The sequence below is a fragment of the Lissotriton helveticus genome, chromosome 1_1 (assembly GCF_964261635.1).
Source record: "Lissotriton helveticus chromosome 1_1, aLisHel1.1, whole genome shotgun sequence".
Lineage (NCBI taxonomy): Eukaryota > Metazoa > Chordata > Amphibia > Caudata > Salamandridae > Lissotriton > Lissotriton helveticus.
The window spans coordinates 164,843,263-164,860,814 of NC_136057.1; positions in this window are offsets into that span (position 1 = coordinate 164,843,263).

Genomic DNA, 17,552 nt, shown 5'->3' on the forward strand with positions numbered 1-17,552 from the left:
TCAACACCCGCTCCATCCACAGACACGCCGTCGAGCTCTGGAACCTGCTCGACACCACAGCCCCAGACGTCGCATTCCTCACGGAAACCTGGATGAACGCCTCCTCAGCGCCCAACATCACCATCGCCATCCCAGACGGCTACAAGATCATCCGGAGGGACCGCGTCAACCAGACAGGAGGAGGCATCGCCATCATCCACAGGAACACCATCCGCAACACGACCAACACCGACGACACCCTCGCACCCGCCGAACACCTGCACTTCCAGATCCACATCAACCCCAAGACCACCCTCAGAGGCACCCTCATCTACAGACCCCCAGGACCACGCACACAATTCAGCGAAGACATTGCCGACTTCATCAGCCCGCACGCCCTCCTCTCCACTGACTACATCCTCCTCGGGGACCTCAACTTCCACCTGGAGAACAACAACGACCGCAACACCACCACCCTGCTGGACAACCTCGCCAACCTCGGTCTCAAGCAGCTGGTGACCACCCCCACCCACTACGCCGGACACACACTCGACCCCGTGTTCTCATCAAGCAAGGACATCACCTTCAGCCACGCCACCGGACTCCACTGGACGGACCACACCTGCATCCACTTCAGCTTCAGAAGGACCACGATTAACCACCACCAACAACAGGTGGCACGCAGAAGCTGGAACAAGATTACAGCCGACCAGCTCGCGAACTCCCTGAGCATGAACCCTCCCACCAGCGCAACTAACCCAAGCCAGGCGGCCACCAACCTCACGAAGTGGATCAGCAACTGCGCAGACGACCTCGCCCCTCTGAAGACCCCGCCTAGCAGACCCGGCAGCAAGAAAGCCCCATGGTTCACCGACGAACTCAAGAGCTCCAAGAAGAACTGCCGAGCACTCGAGAAAGCCTGGCGCAGAGACCCAACACCGAACAACATGACTGCCCTCAAGCTCGCCACCCGAAAACACCACCAACTGATCCACGCCACCAAGAAAACTGCATTCAAGGAACGACTGGACAACAACGCACACAACAGCAAGGAACTCTTCAACATCGTTAAAAAGCTCTCCAACCCCAACGCCGGAAACAACGACATCACCCCTTCGCAAGACCTCTGCAACTCCCTCGCCTCCTACTTCCACAACAAGATTGCGGACATACACAACAGCTTCAGCACTCAACCGACGCACTCCACGACTGAACCACCACCCTCCGCGCCTGGACCCCGATCAGCACCGAAGACACCATCCGCACGATGAACTCCATCCACTCCGGATCTCCGACCGACCCCTGCCCTCACCACGTCTTCAACAAGGCCGACGCTGTCATCGCACCCCACCTGCGGGACATCATCAACACCTCCTTCAACACCGCTACCTTCCCGGAGAGATGGAAGCACGCCGAACTCAGCGCTCTACTAAAGAAGCCATCAGCCGACCCCACCGACCTCAAGAACTACCGCCCCATCTCGCTGCTCCCGTTTCCTGCAAAAGTCATCGAGAAGACCGTCAACAAGCAGCTGGCCGCCTTCCTCGACCTCTCGCAGTCTGGCTTTCGGGCCAACCACAGCACCGAGACCGCCCTGATCGCAGCCACCGATGACATCCGAGCCCTGCTCGACAACGGAGAAACAGCGGCCCTCATCCTCCTAGACCTCTCCGCGGCCTTCGACACTGTCTGCCACCGTACCCTAGTGCGGCGCCTCAGCAACGTCGGAATCCAGGAGAAGGCACTGGAATGGATCATCTCGTTCCTCGCTGGAAGGACACAGAGAGTCCGCCTCCCCCCGTTCAGATCAGAAGCCACCGAAGTGATCGGCGGCGTTCCCCAAGGCTCCTCGCTCAGCCCAACCCTCTTCAACGTCTACATGAGCCCCCTCGCAGCCATCGCATGCCAACACAACCTCAACATCATCTCCTACGCCGACGACACCCAGCTGATCCTCTCCCTCACCAACGACCCCGCCACCGCCAGAGCCAACCTACACGAAGGGATGACAGACGTAGCCAAATGGATGATGAACAGCCGCCTGAAACTGAATTCGGACAAGATGGAAGTCCTCATCCTGGGATCTTCACCCTCCGCCTGGGACGACTCCTGGTGGCCCCCCGCCCTGGGCAACGCACCCAAACCAACAGACCACGCACGCAACCTGGGCTTCATCCTGGACTCCTCCCTCTCCATGACCAGACAAGTCAACGCCGTCTCCTCGTCGTGCTTCAACATCCTGCGCATGCTACGTAAGATCTTCCGGTGGATCCCCACCGAGACCAGGAAGACGGTCACCCAGGCCCTCGTCACCAGCCGTCTGGAGTACGGCAACTCCCTCTACGCCGGAACCACCGCCAAACTCCAGAAGAGACTCCAGCGGATTTTGAACGCCTCTGCACGACTCATCCTGGACATCCCCCGACGCAACCACATCTCCGGACACCTGAGAGATCTGCACTGGCTCCCGGTCAACAAGAGAATCACCTTCCGTCTCCTCACCCACGCACACAAAGCCCTACACAACCAAGGCCCAGGATACCTCAACAGCCGCCTCAACTTCTACGCCCCCACACGCCAGCTTCGATCGACCGGCCACGCCCTCGCCTCCGTCCCCCGCATCCAAAGAGCCACCACAGGAGGAAGGTCCTTCTCCTACCTGCGCGCCAAGACTTGGAACTCCCTCCCGACCCACCTCCGCCTGACCCAGGACCCCCTTGCCTTCAGGAAGCAGCTCAAGACCTGGCTGTTCGAGCAGTAGCGGACCCCCCCTCCCCTAACGGCTTGAGACCCTCCGGGTGAGTTGTGCGCTATATAAATGCTTTGATTGATTGATTGATTGATTGATTGACGTGACCAGACTGAGTGTCCATTTGTGATGCTCGTCACAGAGTAGGGTGGGGTCAGCAAGTCCAACAATGCGACAAGTAACAAAAGGTCCTCCTCTGATTGGCTGACCTGTGACAAGGTCAGCCAATGAGATGAGGCAGCAGGATCTTTCTGTTATCCTTTCCCCTCAAGCCTCCAGGAACCACCAACGATCCCTCCCGCCCACGAGATCCCCGCCAGCCCAGGAAGGTCTTTTTTGATGTTAGGTGTGTGAATGCATGTGTGTATGTGTAATTGTTTGTGTATCTGTGCGCATGTGCTGTGAATGGGTGTATGCATGTGTATGTGCATGTGAATGGTGGGTATATGTATGCACACTTTTAAGTATAAATTAATTAAATAAATAAATAAATACAAAAATCAATTAAATATCTCACTGACCTGAGTGTATAAAAGACAAACTGTTATATACAAAACAATGGGGCATATTATCAAGAAACGGCGTTAAATTTAAAGCGGCGATAATGGGCTTGATAATAAGCCCTTGAGAATTCCAATAGAAGCCCAAGCCCCTTTACTTTATTTGAATCACAGAACATCGGGTTCAGCTGCCGATTGCCCCTGTGGGGTTCTCTGTCTCCAGTGCAAAATAAGTTTGTGTTAGGAAAGAGAGCCTGCGATCTCACAAGTATAATTGCAGATGTATTTAAATGGTGAATTGATTCTAAAACTGTCTTTGAATTTGCCATAGAGAAAGGAAGTAACTTGTTGAAGCCAACAATTTTTCTCATCATGTGCATTTTCGAAAATCAGTTGAATGCATTCAGATTGTAATTTTAAAAATTTGAATAAACGACTCAGGTGTGCTCAGATCTACAGTAGATTTCGGCGAGGTTACTGAGTGCAGGGTATTTTTCAGTTCAGTTCAGTTCATGAAGTGGGAGAGAAAAATGAAACTGTCAAAGCTTCATGCATTTTTCTGTCGACTTAAGTTCTTCATTGTATAATGCGTTGCTTCACTTTAGAAAAAAACACACACAAGTATTTAATTTAACAATCCTATATTTATTGCTAGTGTTGTATGTCCATGCAATATGCGAAATCTGTTTCCACATTATTCAAATCCAGAGATTGTGTTGAACGTGTTTTACACGATTTATATCAAGGTAGAGGGAAGAGGATTGGAGGTCCATTCAGTTCCCCAGGACAGATACGCAATAATCAAAAATAGAATGGACACTGGTATCTATAAAACCATTGGTTTGTATTCGAAAACCCTCATAGGCTTCCTGATTTTATCGTTGCGGTATATCTTATTTCCGCCCCATCAGGAGTCGTGGCGTATTCATAGGGTAGTCGATTAACGTGCTGGATGCCTGCCTCACCCAAGGCTACCTCCGGGACAAATAGAAGTGTCCAGAAATAATGAAAAAGGAGGTAAAAGTAGTGAATCACCCTAGAGTTTATTTATTAGAAAAAGGGGGTCTAGGCACTATCAATAAAAAGGAATTACGATATGATGGTAATCGTGTTACTGGATTACCGCATGTCTTGAAGAATGTGTCAACTTGTTTCAGCTCACTCAGCCCAGCCGGGTCTATGGAGCTTTCGTCAGGACAAAAAAACACATATAGAAAAAGGTAGAATATCTCACACAACTTGTGTAGTATTGGGTGATAAGTCTGGTCAACTTATACTCAAAATTCCGATGCTGTGGAAACAAAAGCCAACAGTATCCATTATATAAGTGGCTACAAACATGAGGTGAGCAAGCAGACATGTGAAAATTACATGTGGAGCACAAAAATACTCCTCATTAGGAGCGTACGCCATGCTAGTGGCATTATTACCGTATCGAGGAAGGCAAGGATTAAAAACAAGGTCTAAGAGAGGAAGTACTGTCAAGATTAAAACGTGTGCGTGGTCGCTTTTATAAGGGACCTGCTGTAGTGAAAAGTTCACGTTCTAGTAGGTATTGAAGCACTCGAAGTAAACGAAGTTATAAGCCCTTAATCTAATGGTAGGTTGAATAGTAACCTGTATACATAACACTTCAGAAGTTGCAATATAATTACCTATTTTTAGCTCGATGATAGCTTCAACAGGGGTCGGAGAGTCGCTTGTGGTCTTTGCTGTTATGGTACAAAGGGGCCCGCTGTGTTAGTAAAAAAGTTGTGTAGCTTACCAATTAGTAGAGATCAGGTCTTGATGCCATTCTTACCCACGAGGTTTGGCGCTGTATCCCCTGTGCTGACTCTGCCCCTGGCTATGGGCGTGTCTCTTCTAACCCGTCTTTTAAACGGGGCCTAGACATCAAAAACGGACTACTTACAGGCAAGGGACTCCATGTAAGATGGTTGCCTCCCGATACATGGACGAGTGTTATTCAATGAGTAGAGAATAAATACAAGATAAGCTCGTAGTTAGCATGTATGGTGCCCATAGCATTTAAGGAACTTAAAATAAAGATTACAAGTGTAATGTTAATGGTCTTAACAGCCAAGGTAACTGGATGGCAGAGGTGTTATATCCACATCGTTAGAAGTGTATGTACCAAGGGCAATTACGTCAAAAATGAGGTGGGTGCGATTATACAGGTCCCCCTCCAAGCATAGCTGGTTAGCAGGAGGCATTAGTGTGACCGGAAGAGTGGAACATTATATGTCATAATGACAGGGACTCATAGTTAGTGTACACTTGACTCAATAGAACTGGTGCCACGGGATGTTATTGTTCATCCCCAATGTATCTGTTCTAAGGCGGTCCACCCACCTTTGTTCCTTTTCAAATAGGACCTGCTCAGCATTGTTGTTTTTGTCTTGTAGCATTTCAAGAACCGTCCATCTCAAGTCGTCACATGTGTGTCCTGCTTCCACGAAATGTGTACACAGTTTGGTGGTATTTTTCTTGAGTCTTACATTGCTCCTGTGTTCTCCTATGCGGATTTTGATTTTACGACAAGTCATGCTTACGTATTGTCGTTGACAAGGGCAGGTCACCAAGTAAATTACATGGGTAGAGTTGCAGTTTGTATGTTGTTTCTGGGTCCACAGTAAGGTATCTGTCAATTGTAAGGTCTTAGTGCTGTTGGTGAATTTGCAAACTCCACAGGTGCCACATGGATAATGGCCTGTTATTGGGGCCATAGTCACATCTCTAACTGTTGACTTCACTGGTTTCCTTTTCGGCCTGGTATGTACAAGGACATCTTTGATGTTTTTGGTTCTTCTGTTAGCAAATCTTGGCTTGGGCCAGTTGAATTTGCCTGACGTGACTATCTGCCAATTCTTTCTTATCAGCTTTTGGACATCATAGGTCGCAGGACAGTAGGTAGTAACACATGTGACTAGATCCTTAATAGGTTCTTTATTATTATTTTGTCGGAGACATTCGCGGGGCTGGTGTTTTGCCCATTTTTTACACTTAGAGATTACGGCAAAAATCAAAATCCGCATAGGAGAACACAGGAGCAATGTAAGACTCAAGAAAAATACCACCAAACTGTGTACACATTTCGTGGAAGCAGGACACACATGTGACGACTTGAGATGGACGGTTCTTGAAATGCTACAAGACAAAAACAAAAATGCTGAGCAGGTCCTATTTGAAAAGGAACAAAGGTGGGTGGACCGCCTTAGAACAGATACATTGGGGATGAACGATAACATCCCGTGGCACCAGTTCTATTGAGTCAAGTGTACACTAACTATGAGTCCCTGTCATTATGACATGTAATGTTCCACTCTTCCGGTCACACTAATGCCTCCTGCTAACCAGCTATGCTTGGAGGGGGACCTGTATAATCGCACTCACTTCATTTTTGACGTAATTGCCCTTGGTACATACACTTCTAAAGTTGTGGATATAACACCTCTGCCATCCAGTTACCTTGGCTGTTAAGACCATTAACATTACACTTGTAATCTTTATTTTAAGTTCCTTAAATGCTATGGGCACCATACATGCTAACTACGAGCTTATCTTGTATTTATTCTCTACTCATTGAATAACACTCGTCAATGTATCGGGAGGCAACCATCTTACATGGAGTCCCTTGCCTGTAAGTAGTCCGTTTTTGATGTCTAGGCCCCGTTTAAAAGACGGGTTAGAAGAGACACGCCCATAGCCAGGGGCAGAGTCAGCACAGGGGACACAGCGCCGAACCTCGTGGGTAAGAAGGGCAGCAAGACCTGATCTCTACTAATTGGTAAGCTACACAACTTTTTTACTAACACAGCGGGCCCGTTTGTACCATAACAGCAAAGACCACAAGCGACTCTCCGACCCCTGTTGAAGCTATCATCGAGCTAAAAATAGGTAATTATATTGCAACTTCTGAAGTGTTATGTATACAGGTTACCATTCAACCTACCATTAGATTAAGGGCTTATAACTTCGTTTACTTCGAGTGCTTCAATACCTACTAGAACGTGAACTTTTCACTATAGCAGGTCCCTTATAAAAGCGACCACGCACACGTTTTAATCTTGACAGTACTTCCTCTCTTAGACCTTGTTTTTAATCCTTGCCTTCCTCGATACGGTAATAATGCCACTAGCATGGCGTACGCTCCTAATGAGGAGTATTTTCGTGCTCCACATGTAATTTTCACATGTCTGCTTGCTCACCTCATGTTTGTAGCCACTTATATAATGGATACTGTTGGCTTTTGTTTCCACAGCATCGGAATTTTGAGTATAAGTTGACCAGACTTATCACCCAATACTACACAAGTTGTGTGAGATATTCTACCTTTTTCTCTATGTGTTTTTTTTGTCCTTACAAAAGCTCCATAGACCCGGCTGGGCTGAGTGAGCTGAAACATGTTGACACATTCTTCAAGACATGCGGTAATCCAGTAACACGATTACCATCATATCGTAATTCCTTTTTATTGATAGTGCCTAGACCCCCTTTTTCTAATAAATAAACTCTAGGGTGAGACACTACTTTTACCTCCTTTTTCATTATTTCTGGACACTTCTATTTGTACCGGAGGTAGCCTCGGGTGAGGCAGGCATCCAGCACGTTAATCGACTACCCTATGAATACGCCACGGCTCCTGATGGGGCGGAAATAAGATATACCGCAACGATAAAATCAGGAAGCCTATGAGAGTTTTCGAATACAAACCAATGGTTTTATAGATACCAGTGTCCATTCTATTTTTGATTATTGTGTGTTTTACACGAGACAGGTTAATTAATGAAGAATCCTAATTCTGAATGTGTGGTTGAGGTTTGTAGAAGCTGATATCTGATTAAAATGGTGTAATTATTCCTGTTTAGTTGCAATAAAATTCGAATTTCAAGTGATTGGTCTTCATTGACTTGGAGAGTTGAGTATTTATCTCAAAAGGTTGTGTTTTTGTGGACAGGATATTAGCAATCTTCGTGAACTCTAGTAAGAGTTAAAATGTAATAAATATATTGGGCCTCATTTATTAGAAGCCACTTCTCAGAGGGCCCTCCTTGCGACATGATTGATGCGTCATATTTACTATATGACGCATCTTGTCGCAAGGAGTTACAGACACGTCAGTATCTGTATGGCGCAAAAGTGACGCATTGCTGGAGTGTGTCACAAAAGTGATGCAACTCCAGCAATGTGTCCTTTCACATGGGGCAAGCCCCATATGAAAGGGCCTTCGTCAGTCTTACGCCTGCTGTAAGGCAGGTGTAAGATTTTGACGTCCTAGAAGTGGCGCAGTGAAATCTAATAGATTTCACTGCGTCACTTCTACGACCCTTTCTTGCGACAATACGCCCCCCTTGCATACATTATACCTGGCGCAGGTATAATGTGGCGCAGGGGTTTACAAAGTGACGCATCTACCTAGATGCGTCATTCTGTAAATATGGCGCAATAGGCGTATTTTATACGCCACTGGTGCATCACAAAAAGTGACGCACCGGTGGCGTAATAGTGACGTACAGCCTCATAAATGAGGCCAATAATGTATGTAAGCTAAGGAATATATTGGTTACTGATGAAAATAGGGTTGCTGGTTGGGGGGACGAAACCCTACTCAAGCAGCAACTACTACCCCTGTCAGAGTGAAACCCAAACTAACTCCAAATTAACCCATGCTTAACCCTCTGGTAGCTTGGAACAAAAGCAGCCAGGCTTAACTTAAAGGTTCTGTGAAAAGAATGTATGCAGCACACAAATAGAATTAAACATGAAAACACAACACAAGAAAAGTCCCACCCCCAATTTAGAAAAAAGAGTAAAATGTAGTCAACTATTTGAGACCAAAATGACAAAAATCCAATCAGTAGAAACGGAGCTAAGCAATTTAAAGATTTCGAGTAAGTAAAGCATCTAAAAGCACAAAGTGTCACCCTTGGGCATCTGGTCGTATGAGCTGTGTGAAAGTAAAAACAAGGTTCAGACCGACTGCTAAGAAGCGCAGCATGGGTACAGGGAACAGGTAAGTCCTGCAGCAAGAGTTACCTTCAAGAGTCCAGGGGAAGCGTCCTAATCGCAGTAGAGGGGGCTGCAAAGGAGCATGTAGACCATGCGGATGGGCGTCAAAGTTGCGGGAAAAGCCCGAGCATCGCAGATGGTCATTGATGTAGTACGAAGATCCTGTCAAGCTTCCCGGGTTGTTGATACTGTAGCACGAAATACAGACCTTTTGTTGTGGGGTGTTGACAGTCACTGTGACATGAAGAGTCAGCTTCTCCAGAATTCCGCGTTGGATTGTAGTGCAGTCTGCAAGATCCCTGTATGAACAAGCCCGTTCATGGTCACAAAGAATCGAAAACATAAAAATGTCTCATTTTCTTATAGGAGGAGGCCGATTATGCCACACCAAGGGTCCTTGACCTAAGGAGCACCTTTTAGGGAGCAGGAGCTCACTCCAGCAGAAGCCAGCAGGGCTCAGGCAGGTCCAGTTTCAGGACCAAGCTGGAGAATACAGGACACCTCTGGAGCTTATTAGATCCCTGTAGCTAACAACAGGTGTAGTGTAGTTCCTATTATCCCAATAGGCTCTGCGCATTGGAATAATATCTTCAATAGTATAGACCTAGGACGGAGGTTAACTAGGTCTTCTACTGACGATATTAGACTTAAAGTTTTGTGTTTGCCAGCTAGCTCAGAGTTCACTAGAAACTTTCTCGAATAGGCAAGGAGGATTTTAACCTCCCTGGATAGACAAGAAGGGATTTAGTTTCTGACAACCATAGAACATGACAACTTTGCTCTCCCCTAATCAAGAGTGTATCTCTAGAGTCGTGTGAAAACAAAAGACAACTTATTTTACTCAGTCAGTTCAGTGCATTCTTAGTTTCACCAGATTGTAGAGAAAAGGAAGAGACGGGCGTGTTCAATAAAAGATGGTATTTATTGATCAGTCTCTTTTCTCGTACAAGAGAAATGAATCGCTATTATTGCAATACTTATAGTTAAGTAAAGTGCATACAGTAAAGACAGAATTATAAAATAATACTGAAAAAGCATTGATATGGTTTCTGAGCCATATGATACTTTAAAATGGATAAAATAGATACATACATATATACATTTGACTAATCGTACTCAACTGGTGCTTCTAACCACGCCTACCCCAGTGTACCTGACCTAAGCCTAATACGTGGGCGGGAGTAGATAAGTAGCAGTTTAAGTTAAGTTTGTTTTGCCAAGGGACTGACTCAAGAATTCTCTGCAAGGGGTTATTCAGTTCGGTACCTGAGATCTAGAATGGTGGAGGTCTGGTATCTCTTATCCCAGGTCTTGATATTCCAGCTGCCTGCGAGGGCTGCTTGGAAGCGCCGGAGCTGGATTTCTCGGCAGGAGAAAGGCAGCGTCTCGTTCTCAGCGCGTCAGGAAGGCGGGGCAGCGTCTGTGGGCTTCGCTCTCAGCTGGGCTCCTCGGCAAGTCTCGCTGCTCCAATCTCGTCACCACCGCGTGTGTTTGCTTAAGGCAATGTCGGTAATATTTATACCTGAAAGGTGCCGAGATTGCCGTAAGGATGGACATATATACGTCAATAAGGATGTCATACGAACGGGTTCGTTCGCACATTCTTTTACTGAAGTTCTCGGTGAAATCAAAACAATGGCCACGGGAATTTCCAGGTCGCTGTAGGTTTGATTTGTTTTGAAAACTCCATATTCCTTATCAGGGGCTGGAGGAATAGTGCTTGCCTAATTAGATGGCATGCGTTATGACCTAATCAGATAACGCGCTTCTGTGCCGTGGTGTGGCTTAATCAGATAACGGTTTTTGCACCGTTGGACGGCTGCTAGTTAATTATTAACCAAACCAGGGTCAGGAATAGGGGGATCGATACAGTACCTATAGAAATACATCACACCCACTCCACGTAGACTATGTCCATATTTACAAATCTAGGCATAGTGAAACTAGTAGCGTTTGTGTATACCGTACCACCCCAAAATACATTCATATGCATTCTGAAATTTGGAATTATGAAATATACGAAACACAATAAAATGCACTGTATGCACAAGCAGTATAATAATGCTAAACATATAACGCATATTTCAAACTCAGCATGAATAAATTGTGAAAACTACACATGAAATGGCTCTTTTATACAGAAGAAAAGTGCGAGACCATTTCATCACAATCATAAAGTTTCATATGAAAATGCTAGACGGTAGCTAATGTCTCTTGACTATCTAAAAATAGAAATTCAGTTCTCTAAGAATAATGTCTACTTTAAGCAGAAGATTAGTGTCCCAAAAAATTGTAAATATTTTGGAATTGAGGGAGGTGAGAGGAGAAAAAATATTGTTCCATTTCATTGCTCTACTTTAAAAGTTGAAGGCCAAATTCAAGTTTGCAGGGAACTCCGTGTGCTAGCTTGCTCAAAGTCATTCCTTCTGCTCTGGTGAAAACATCATATCATTTAGACTGTCGAAAAAACTGTCAACAGCTTCTTGCGAAAGTTCCACTAACTCGGAAAAAGTTGTTATCATGCATTCATGAGCATGATTGCCTTCATTGATGTTTTGATCAGCATAGCTGACAGAAGGTCGTACCTGATCGATGCTGCTTTCATCTCGTACTTCACTACCCCTCAATCGTAGCGGTGAAGTCTCCACGAATGCCGTCATCAGGATAGGTAGCCGCTGGGGACAGCACAATGCATGAGCCGTTACCGGACCCAACAAGGTTTCTGCGTCCATTGGCACATCCGATTGTAGCATCAGACAGGTGTCCAACACGCATTCTTCGTCGCATAGCAAGCACCTTAATACAGGCATAACACAACGTTGCCACATTGGTCTAAATGAAAGAAACCAAGTCATGTTCAAGTCCCGGAGCCGTGCTAGTCCAACGACCTTAGTTATGCGGTCCCGGTAGCCAATGGCTAGGATCGTTTCTTCCCTTGTCGCAGGTGTTTTGTCTGTGACATGGTCTGCCATAGCGAAATAACAGGATCAAAAATAGGATGCCTGCCACCAGTCCCAAAAGGAGAGGAAGTCCGCCAAAAATGGAATGGACAAAGTCTGGAAAAATACCCAGGATGGCTTTGAATGGTGTCAAAATCCCTGAAAACACTGTCTTAAATACACTTGAGACACCACTGGTATCAGAAATATTTAAGATTTCGTTCAGTATTTCTGCGAAATGTATGGGGGAATTTCTTGATAACAATAAATGAATCTCTGCCGTTGTCCTTGCAACTTGGAGATCATACGTTTCTTTTGAGGACGTTAACCTGGTCGGCGTCTGTAGGAGCACTGTCTTCATTCTGCTTAAAGTATCAATTCGAATAGAAGCAATTTTCAAATCGGGCCATAACCTTGCCTCCCTGTCTGGGGAATCGTTCGGGAACAATACCCGTCCACAGCACATGACCTTCCTAGTCACGGTTATGAGATAAGGTTTTCCGGGCAGCAAACTACAACATCTGCGATCTACTATTAGAATGTAACTCCCGTTCGAGAGTTTCCTAAAGAATAGTTCTATTTGTGTTGCAGGTGTGCCTAGCTGGTAACATGAAAGGTTATTTGAAGTCCCTTCACAGGCTCCATGCAAGCTAATACCCTGACACAGAAGTGTACCGCTTAGTGATCTTGCACAATTATTGCCACTAAGAAACACTTTCTGGCCTTTACTACTGACACATTCGTGTGTATAGGGCAAGTTCCATGTTGACTTAATGTACCCTTTACCCAACCTTTCATACTGGCCTGCCTGTATATATTTTTGGCAGTATTGAAACTGGAAAGTAGTTATCGGAATATTTATTATTCCATGTATTATCCATTCAATGACAGGTCGTTCTGACATTGTCAATGGTAATCTCTCAAGCTTTTCAATGCTCAGAATTGTATAGTCAGCACCCTTCTGTGCCAAACTGATTTGTTTATCAGTAAGGTTAAAGATATAAAATAATGACGTTGTGTTGATTAAACGCCAAGGCACATAGCCTGAACGCAGATTTTGTAACGTCCAGCCAAGCTGTACAATAGAACGCAATTGGGACTGACCGTGTTATAACAACAGTAAGTCTTGCAATATTATATCGATTGCTGAAGACACAATGCTGTCCAGAGAATATATTCTGGAGGACAGAGTCATTAACCCATTGTCCACCACAGAAAGTGATTTTTCCAAATTAATACGGTCAATTTCCCGTATTTTCTCTGCTGTCTCAATTTGAGTTTCTTTCCAGGCTTCAGTATAAGCTGCATATATAGAGGCCGCTATGAAACGTTTTTGACGCTGTTTGCGTGGTCCCATAATGAAATCACGCAAGTCAGCACCTTCTGTAAGTAAAGTTAGGTGTTGCTTAATTTCTGCCAGTGTGGACGTTTGTAGCCATTGAAGGCAGAGCTTGCCCACGCTGTAGGTGGTTACTATCCCTGGATGTTGTCTTTGGGAATATCTAGGGTCTGGCCTGGTCAATGTGAACCCCTGTATTTTGTTCAGGAATCTGTCTTGACAGTTATTTGTATCTGTGGGCCAGATCAACCATTGTTTCCATTCAGGATGTGTTCTGTTTTGGTTTAGTATATGGTTTACGTCTATCTCAACATCTATAGAGCTATTATCGTTCACTGTTGGCTTTGGAATAGACGGTTTGTTTAAATCTTTGATTTTGGCTAAGCCAAGACAGGTAGTTTGTTGAATAGTGTCATTCAAAAATATAATTTGTTCTGGGATCATGCAGGCTCTAAACAATGATTCTATACCTTGTACTTGCCAATCTCTTGTACCCCAAACAGTTTTTGCTTCAATATTATTGTTCCAGAAATCAAAACCAAATGTATTCATTTGCTCAAAAAATGAATCTAAATATATCAATTTTGTGTTTGTAAGCATGGTCTTCATACCTGTCTTATTTGACAATTTGAAATAAAATGTTTCTGCATTACTTGTGTTAAACCCTGAAAAGTATGAATATTTATCATAAAATGTTTTTGAGCTACCTTTTGGAGGAGTAGCACAATGTTCCCATTGGTTATAATTTAAAACATTTCTAGGTTGTGCAGATTTGTGTAGATAATGGTTACCATAGTGGTTGTAGCAGAACATCTGATCATAATTAGACGATCCCTGCAAATAATCATGTTCTGTAAATTTAGCAGACATCACAAGATCAGACATCATATCATTTAAACTTTCAAAGTCCCAATCATCAGCAAATGTGCTTGGTTTTACAAAGTCACTTAATGAGATCTTGAATTGGTGTGGATACTTCAGGATTTCAACCGGACCATAGATTTCATAATCAGTTTTGTCCCATGCTACACCGCCTGGTATAGGATTGGCTGTGAAGTTCACTGAAGAAAGTTCTCTTTTCTCGATGTGTGAAGATGTGTGTGGTTTAAGGACCAAGTTGATTTTCTGGCTTGCTGTGTCCATTTTAGCATATTTTCCTTCAATGAAATGTCCCAAGCATAGTACCATGATGAGCCAAAGTATGAGGATAAATGCACCTAAGGCCACCCAAAATTCAATCCATGGAGAAATCAGATAGGTTTCTTTCAGCTGTTGAAAAAGTTCCTTAGCTTTATCTTTAAAAGTTTTTGTTGATGGCTGTTTCTTAGATTCACTCAGATCTTCAGATGAATCATCGAAGTTGATGAAGTAGCCGGATGCTGTTCTGTCAATTGTTCGAATTGCTTCTGGATTACTTTTTGTTCTAGAAGTTTCCTTTGTTTTATCAGCATACTCATATGTTACTTCATTGTAGGTTGGTGTGTCTCTACTAAATGTTTTTATTTGGGTTTTTAGAGGTTCAAGTTCCATTGCTTTGTTGCATACTCCTTGTTGATGTTCTGTGGGCATTTCGAAAGTGATTAGCCTCTTAGTTTGAACCTCTGGATGTGTAGCAAACATCGGTGTTCTACTACTTCTTGGGAGTCCACTTGGCCTACTGTTTGTTATCGGCCACGTGATTGTGGTTTTACCAGGTCGATGGATACAACTCTGTTCTCCTTTTTACCAGCAAGGGGCGGTAGTACTACTGATCTTGTCCTGTTGATAGACAAGACAGGAACTGCTTTCCTGTAAGAAGGCCCAAATTCCTTCTTTACTGCGATCTTCTCTCTGACTAGATCCCCGACTTTTGGAATCCAGACAGGTCTTGCTGGGACAGGTGGTTTCTCTTCAGTGGTTGTTGGCTGTTGCTTCAACTTTACGTTGCTCAGGTCTTTTCTTGTTTCATTTAAGTCCTGCAAAATAGCCAAACGATCTTTGATATCAAAGCTTTTGTCTTTAACCACTGAAGTCTGACTGTCAAGATCTTGGATCATCATTCTAGTCCCGAACAATAGTTCGTACGGACTGAATCCCCTCAGAGAATCTCTTGGCAGGTTATTTAGACTACGTTGGACACTTATTAGATGTTTGACCCACCCAGCTCCCGAACATAATACCTTTGCTGTTATAGATTGCTCTATGCCTTGGTTTTTTCTTTACACCATCCCGTATCCCTCAGGAAGGAAGTGAGAAGAGTCCCGCTATGCAATGCTCATTTGGCCATACCTCCCCATAAGCTTCAGGGCTAAAGGGAAATTATTAGTCAAAACGTAGCATGCCCCTAGCGTATATGCCATTATAGACTCGCAAATCTTTTTATAACAGTTCAGACGTCAGCCGAGCGCTGGGGTCTACATTATAAGTGAAAGTTAGTCTTTTTGTGTTAATCTGACGCTTTTTTTTTTAATATACTTTTTGTTGTTTTTATTGACTATTGTCTAGCCCTTCTGGAGTGCAACGCCATGGTAATACACCGTTTCTCTCGCCGCTGCGATCTCTGGTGCAGTCTGGGCAGTTTTTTACAAAAATGTGGTGATGCAGGCTCATGCCTGGCCACCAGTGCACTGATTGTAATTCTTCCAGAGAATCTTTAAGCTTGAGGTGACTAAGACCCTCACCCATGTGTGCGTCCGCTATTAACAAGCTTCTCCTGTCCGTGTTTGGAATTACTCTATCCCCCACTCCAGGGATTCGAGCAAAAGGAACGGAGTTTGCATCGATTATGTATGTATAGTTGAGTGGGTAATTGATCGGTAGCGCTGAGCAGTCGCCCTTTGATGACATTCTCACCGCCAGCACTGTTTCACCGTCAATGTATTTTACTGTACGCTTTTTTTTAGCTACGGAAGCCGATTTAGTTGCAACCGCTGTGGCTGTCTCAGCCAATGAATTCCCTGCAACGTGAACGCCATCACGCTGATGACTCACTGAATGTATCACGTGAGTTTTTGGTAGTTCTTTCTTTAAACGAACTACTTGTTCCCAAAGCGCTTTCTGCTTTATTGTGGCACCTGTGTCATCTTTGTAACCTTTCTGAATCCATTTCTGCAAATCGTTATTGTATGATTTGACGCAGTAATGCGAATCGGACACTATAAATGTCGGGAATTCGCGATCGGCATTATCTAGCGCCATTTTCAATGCTATTATTTCAGTCTGTTGTTCTGAATTAGTTTCTACTGAGTGTGTTTTTATTAATAGAGGTCTCAGTTTTCCTCCACGCCATACTTCTTTTGTAATTTCACATGTGGGGTTGTACGCTTGTTCTCCCCACCCAGGTGGTTGAGCATGGCCGTCTGTATAAATTACACAGGCGTACTGTCGTAAGGGCAGAATGTCGATTGGCAGAGGGTATTCTCTCTCATATTCTAGATATTTTAATTCTTTCAATTCTGGATCAAAATAGTATTTTATTTTGGCCGTAGCAATTGAATTTACCCATTGTATCCATTCTGGATTTAATGCTGTAGTCGGTAAATTACATGGGGTTGTTAATGGCTCAAAGGCTGATTCTGCTGTTCTGACTGTAATACGTCTACCGTCAGTTTGGTCTTTTTCTCTTGCTACAGCCGTTTGAACCGCATGAACAATGTTTTCTTTAATGCTGAACGTTTTTTCAGCTTCTGTGTACAAGTGTGATTTGTATGCAATTGGTACCTTTTCTCCCTCATTAGAGGTCAGGTATGTGAATCCGCATCTTCCTGGGATGACTCGAATCACAAGGTTGCGTGTGTTATCACGTGTTTGTAATTTTGTTTTAATTAACATGTCTGTTTGTAAAGATCTCAAAATTTCTGTGTGTTTTTGAGTCCAATTGATTCTTTTAAAATCTGGTTTTATTAGATCATAAAGGGGTTTGACCCTTTCTGCGTAATTTATAATGTAAGTTCTTCCGAAATTCAGGAAGCCTAGAATTGATTGTAGGTTTTTTAGTGTTCTAGGTGCTTGGATTACAGCACATTTCTCTAGGAAATTGTCAGCCAGGCTTTTGCCTT